Genomic DNA, 7,061 nt, shown 5'->3' on the forward strand with positions numbered 1-7,061 from the left:
GCGGTGATTGCAGACGCCTCCCGCCTGGTGCCGACAGATGCGGGGGCATCCCGGAGCTCCTCTCACCAGCTTCTCCCGCCCGCGGGCCTGGGAGGTGGGCAGGGCTGGAGGGGGGTCTAGTGCGCCCCATCTCTAAGCTACGCCTTTGGGGCCCTTTCCCGCGCCCTCCCGCTTTCCTCTCCAGGAAAGCCTGGCATTTGGTGAGAAAAGTCATGCTAAAGTGGCTGCGGGCTGGCCACCTTCAAGCACTGCGCTCTGGATGCGCACTGGCCGCTTCCCCGCGGAGGCTCCCCGGGAGTCCTGAGGTGCAGGGAGGCCAGAGGTAGCAGCAGAGCTGGGCTACTGGGTCCTGGCCCTCCCTGTCAGGGGGCCGGGATGTTGCCAACTCCACCTTCCATGCCTTAAGCAGGAAAGTCTGAGCAGCAGAAACCCTTTGGCAGGGCTGTCTTATGCACCCTCGCCAACCAGCTAGAACAGAATAGCTCACGAAGGTCCGATGGTTTTCTGGACTCAGCCGGTAAACCGAGGGAACTAAGTGGTCAAATTTGGCATCTCTTTTAGACCCTGCCAATCGTGTCCTCAGTCACCCGTCGACTCATTACCCAAGAAACCTGTGCACAGCACGAGGTTTTTGTGCCTTTTAGGATAGCTGGGAGGAGAGAGTCCTACTATGACTGATGGAGAGGGAATAATTTCCAACACCTTTTTACTCAGAGCTTGCAGTTTCCTGTGGTTTATTTGCATGAAGACGGGAAGGCGAAAAGTCCTCAGAGTAGCGATCCACAAGGAGCTATCCAAACCTTTAGGACCTACTGCTTGCCACCTGAGTTAGAGCACACACAGTCTTGGCGTTGGGGAGTTGCAGCATACACCTGTTCAGCAGGCTACTAAAGTCTGAGGTTCCCCTAGCAGGCTTCTGGGCCCCTCTCCTTCCAGAAGCAGGCGACTTTCTTCTGTGGAGAGGCTGTGGGGACCTAACTCAAGAGCTGGGTTTTGCTAGTGTAAACATGGCGTGCAGCCTTGGAACTTAGGTTGATAATGATGAGCTTCCAGCTGAATTCAGTTAGGGATTCAATGGAAGGGCGTGATAACTGACCCCTGCCTCTCACACATTGTCTTTAATTAAAACGTGACTTAAGTTTACAAGACAAAGCCTGTGGGCTTCCATAGCAGATCTTACCTACTCTTTAAGAGCCTTCTTAGAAATGATCTCACCTTTGTTGTGTTCCTCTTAAAGATGAGTACTACTCAGTCATCACTTTTCCCTCCAAGGTTTAAAGGACTCTTTAAAGCAAGGTCACAGTTACTACCAGGGTGTGTGTGTGTGTGTGTGTGTGTGTATAATGATTGCTAAACAGGCAGCCACAAGGTCATAGTCATTACCTGGGTTTGCTTCTCTCTCTCTCTCTCTCTCTCTCTCTCTCTCTCTCTCTCTCTCTCTCTGTGTGTGTGTGTGTGTGTGTGTGTGTAATAATTGCTAAACGGGCAGCCACGAAGAATTCTTTTGCCATACAAATCTGAAAGTGATGGTTGAAGTTAGTGTATTATTATGGCTCTTAACTGACCTGGTATGGGTACCGTCTTGCAGATTTGGGGATCCCACTGTGAAGGACGTATAACTTTTGCATAATAAATACCATGAACATTATGAGAAGTCTACCTATTGGAGAGGAGGCAGTGCGTTGAAGTTAGAGGGAAACCATGGTGTACTCTATAGGCTGGAGGAGGAAGGGGATGCTGCAGGCCATAGCCAGGACAGTGTGGGCTTCAAGAGCGAACTAAAACTCCTAAACCAACCTTCTGGTCAATTCATCTCAGCTCCATTCCCTGGCATGAGTATAGGTAGAACATCGATAAAGCCAGCAGCGTGTGGAGTATTTTTAGAACTGGCCTTTTATCTCAGCACCTGCTCCGACAGCTTGATTCCCATCAACTAAAAAGGAACAACAACCAATACAAGCCCGGCGATCCTGGGGAGCAGGAAGGCCTCTTAAGTGCCCTGTTTTAGGGTACAAAGTGCTGGCTTGAAATACGGAGTTTACGGTTCTTGTGGTTGTTTTCACACTAGTCCCTGGCTATGAGTGACTAAATACTGTGAACGCTAAGAAACACATCTGCATGCACATGTGCATGCGTTTTTACTTCTACAGAGACACCCTGTTTAAAATATCAATCGTTTCTTGAAACATGCCAGCCTGTTTTTGGTCATCACAGCATTTAAATAGCAATACTTCATAATCACCTTGTTAGGCCTTTTATCCCAGTGTGATGTTGCTGCTACTCGTTCAGAGCAGCAAACCTAGCGAGCCCTGTAGTAAGAGGCCGGCTCACCACGGCTGGGCAGAGGTGCCTGCAGCTGGTGTTCACTTGGATTTATTTCAGTGTCAGGGATCGAAGCCGGGACCTTGCACAAGCCAGGCTAGCCCCGTACCACTGGGCTATCCCAGACCTCAGCTTCGTTGCTCTACTTGATGAGCTTTGGTTGGGGAGATGTTTTTTGTCATCTCTAGAAGAATGGCTGAGAGACGGTGCCTGGGGATGAGAACCAGCCACTTTTTGGTCTGCATTGAGTATCCGGTGTTTGGAATGTCACAGAGCTGTAGATGGGACAGAGCTTAGATATTGCCTCGTCTGCCCGTCTGTCCTTCCTCCCAACTGTGCGGCTAAGGACTGTTCTGGCAGCCTTCCTACATGTGGAGGGGCAGAACTGAGGAGATCCAGGCTGTGCTCTTTAGAGTGCAAGAAGGAGATTTCCCAGTGGAGATGAAACAAAATGTTATATCAACAGGAATAGCATCCATATTGGCCAGCAGCCACACAAACAGAACGGCAGGGCAGACGAGAGCACAAGTACATTCAAGAAGTCCGGAGCTTTTTGCCTTTGCAGGATGGGATGGGGGTAGGGTTTGGGGGGGTGGGGGGTATGTATGTATACCTCCTCAGGGATCCATCCCTGGGTCACTTTCACAGGCCTGTGCACCCCAAGATTCAACAAAGGAAGGACAGTCTCCGCTGAAAGGTTAATGAGCCAAGAAGGGTTCTTTCTCTGAATAGTTCCCAGACTTGTCAAAATGGGTGGGTAGATTGGGGTCCAGGCAGTGGGTGGAATGGTTTATCCATTCCGTGAAGATTTACTGGACATAGTTGTTGAACACTGGGGATAGATGGAAACAAGACAGTAAGTTTGTTGTGTGACTTTTCCTGGGGACATGATAGGCCTGATACTGTTATTAGATATCTGGCTGGAGGCTATTCCAGTCTATGAGTTTATAGGTGCATAGATTAGGAGTTAATTACAAGAGCATAAGTCACCCTCAAATAGCTGCCTCATCAAAGGCCCACCCCACCCTGGGTGATTGTGTGAAAACTGCTTCTCTAAGTCCCACCGCAGTCTTCCATGTGCAGCAGGGGCTCACAGCTGGGCAGGCTGCTCACACCTGGACAGGCTGCTCACACCTGGAGAGACTGCTTATAGCTGGGCAGGCTGCTCACAGCTGAGCAGGCTGCTCACAGCTGGGCAGGCTGCTCACAGCTGGGCAGGCTGCTCATACCTGGACAGGCTGCTCACAGCTGGGCAGGCTGCTCATACCTGGGCAGGCTGCTCACAGCTGGGCAGGCTGCTCACAGCTGGGCAGGTGATTGAGTGGTTGGAAGTGCAGGTGAGGGTCCAATGCCTTCACATTCCTTCTTGGGATGGGATGTTAGCAGACTGGATCTTCTGAGGGTCTGAGGGGTGATCACAGCTGCTCTGACTGTGGCACCAATGGTCATGTGATGCCTGGAAGATGGAGCTCTGGAAGTAAGGCACCCTGGTAAATCCTAATCACCGCTGTTGCTCATATCCTACAGCAGTGACTGGCCTCAATGGCTCCCTAGGCCTCTCAGTATATTAGAAAATAAAACACTTTAGAGGTGTTTACTGGGAACTAGTTTAACTTTCTCGGGGTTGATTTTGAATAGCATAAGAAGGAGAGATTTGATAAGTCCCTGTGCTTTGGATTGTTAGGGGTCAGCAGAAATGATTAATACCCACACCTGATGGACTCTTGTTTTTCTCCTGCATGTGCCAACCATCATTTAAAATTCTATTGGTGGGCTCAAAAGATGGTTCAGTAGGGAAAAGAGCTTGTCAGGCAAGCCTGACAGCCTGAATCAAATCCACAGTGGAAGGAAAAAACCAGCTTTTAAAAGTTGTCCTCTAGGCTCCATATGCACTCTGTGGTTTACATACACACAGAGAGAGACACACATACACACACAAAGAGGCACACACACAGACACACAGACACAGAGAGACACACACAGAGACTCACACAGACACACAGAGAGATATACACAGAGATACACACACAGTCACTCATAAAGACACAGAGACACACTCACAGAGACACACACACACAGATACACACAGACACACACAGACAAACACAGATGGATACACAGACATATGGACACATAGACACACACACAGATACACACATAGAGACATATAGATACACAGAGACACTGATACCCTCACAGACAGCCACACATACACACACAAAGAGACACACACACAGACACACAGATACACACAAAGACACACACACAAAGAGACACACACACAGACACACAGATACACACAAAGACACACACACAGACACACACAGACACAAAGAGACATACACAGAGACTCACACAGATACACAGAGAGATATACACAGAGACACACACACAGACACTCATAAAGACACAGAGACACACTCACAGAGACACACACACAGACAAACACAGATGGATTCACAGACATATGGGCACACAGACACATACACAGAGATACACATAGAGACATATAGATACACAGAGACACTGATACCCTCACAGACAGCCACACAGACACACAGACACCTAGACACACAGAGAGACAAATACACACAGGCATATAAACAGAGGAAGATACACACATAGACACACACATACACAGGCATATGGGCATATACACAGAGAGACACCTACAAACACCCTTACAGATACATGGACAGACACACTGATACACAGAGACACACAAACACACATAGACACAGATACACACACACACAAACACATATAGGCATATACACACAGATACACACATAGAGACACAGAGACACATGGACATACAGACATAAACACAGAGACATACGCAGAGACATATATACACATAGACCCAGACAATCTCTCTCACAGAGACACCCACATATATAGAAACAGGCACACACAGACACACACAGACACAGACACATGGACATACAGACATACATAGAGACACACATAGATTCCTTCACGGAAACACATAGACACAGTCTCTCTCTCTCTCTCTCCCCCCCCCTCTCTCTCTCTCTCACACACACACACACACACACACACACACAAACACACACAGAAAAACACATACCCTATTGGTTTTGCTGCTCTTTCTGTTCACGGCAGGAGAGTGCTCTTCCACAACACTTTTGACGGTTGCTCAAGTCTACAGGCGCCTGTTGTCAGAAAGCTGCTGAAGCAAATAGTAGATCTGTCTTAGGAAGGCTGGCAGTCTGAGGTGCCAGGAATCTACAAAATATTACTCTAGATGGGCCTGTTCTCAGCAGAACATATGCTTTACTGTTTGGGAACCTATAGCTAACAATCATAGGTGCCAGTGAGACTGTGCACACCAACAGGAGCAAGTGCAGCACATTTTGGTACAGATTCGTGTACATGTGTAATGTACAGACTGCTAAGTCAGCTGTGTTTTTGTGTAGTGTTAAGATGGCTCAGGTTGTTGATATAATTAGTTAGCAAACAGGATAGACGCTGTGGGTAATGTCTCCTCATAGACATGTTGAGCTGTGGCAATGTTTGGGAAAACAGAAATCAGGTTAAAATGTGTGTTTGGGAGTGGAGCTTATCTGAGTACTGACCTATGTCTGTTTCTCCTTACAGTCAGTGTAAGGGTAACCCTCAGCTGTCTTTCTCTGAAAGCGTTGAAGATGTGACTGTAGTGACTGACGCTAGCTAGGAACTAAGAGCTTGAAGTCTTATGATACAGCCAAGGCAATAAACCACCCCCCCCTTCTGTAGCTTTAATAAAATCCACTCATCTTAATCACTCATTTCAAAACAGCACATGCGTTTGGAAAATGCCATGGGAAATGGAGCCATTGGCTTTCTTCTTAAGATAACAGGTCTTTACTCTGGTATCTTACATATAATTATGTATGATAAATATACATATATATTCATTTGAAAGGTTTTTATTCTTATAAAGTGGGGCCCCCAAGAGCCTTCCTGACCCTAGCTCCCCTCCCTCTCTTATAGTGAGCCCACAGCCTCCCTGACCTCAGCTTTGCTGCCCCGTCCCACAGAGAACTGTCTTCTGATTTTATGGTCAGCCTTTCTTACCATCCTTCAGGTTTCACCACTCTGCCTTCTGACTGGGACTGCGCACCCCATTTGTATTGGGTGTCCCATTCGCGGGCTGCAGAACACATCTTCTTTTGTCAGCTTTTGGTCCCTCTGGCATTGCCTTCTTGTCCATTTTCTTTCCTTGCTGTTTAACACTTCATAGTGTGGCCATATTTTATGTACCTGCTCTGACGTTGAGGGACATGTGGGTTTCCAGTTTGGGACTAACTTCTTGTACCTGCCTTTGGGACATGTGACACATATTCTCTTGGGGATCCACCCAGCATGTGTATGCTTCACTATGACAGATGCGACCAGACAGTTGTGTAAAGAGTTTGCGTCAGTTCATACACCTTTGCCCCTGCAGTGGATGAGAGTCCCACTGCTCCGAGTTTGGCATTTTCTGCTTTTTTTTTTTTTTCTCAAAAAGTCTAGGAACGAATGTCTGGGGTCATCTGGGGTTCTTTTCCAGTGAGCACATGACCAAAATGAAATGAAAACAAACCTTGTTCATGGCCTGTGGGAAGCTCCAGTGTGGAGTGCTGTTTAAACATTCTCACATGCGTGTCCCCGCTTGGCTGCGAGTGACGTGGAAACTTCACCCTAGAGGTTATGGGTGAAGGGCACAGGCAAGGCTGTCGTGTTTGCTTGTTTTT

At 47.8% G+C, this 7,061-nt stretch overlaps 1 protein-coding gene and 1 long non-coding RNA gene across 2 annotated transcripts in view; one reads left to right on the top strand and one right to left on the bottom strand.

Annotated features, from left to right (window-relative positions):
• Positions 1 to 7,061, top strand: part of Kcnh1 (potassium voltage-gated channel subfamily H member 1) — a 315,715-nt gene that overhangs the window by 359 nt on the left and 308,295 nt on the right. The window lies entirely within an intron of this gene.
• The window catches only part of LOC116069053, a 9,092-nt gene continuing 4,894 nt past the window's right edge, over positions 2,864 to 7,061 (bottom strand). The window contains exons 2-3 of the long non-coding RNA XR_004109819.1: positions 5,414 to 5,512; positions 2,864 to 3,154 (exon numbers count right to left, since the gene is read on the bottom strand). This is a non-coding gene — a long non-coding RNA (uncharacterized LOC116069053). The remainder of the gene's footprint in view (positions 3,155 to 5,413; positions 5,513 to 7,061) is intronic.

The sequence above is a fragment of the Mastomys coucha genome, unplaced genomic scaffold (genome assembly GCF_008632895.1).
Source record: "Mastomys coucha isolate ucsf_1 unplaced genomic scaffold, UCSF_Mcou_1 pScaffold1, whole genome shotgun sequence".
In the NCBI taxonomy this organism is placed as follows: Eukaryota; Metazoa; Chordata; class Mammalia; order Rodentia; family Muridae; genus Mastomys; species Mastomys coucha.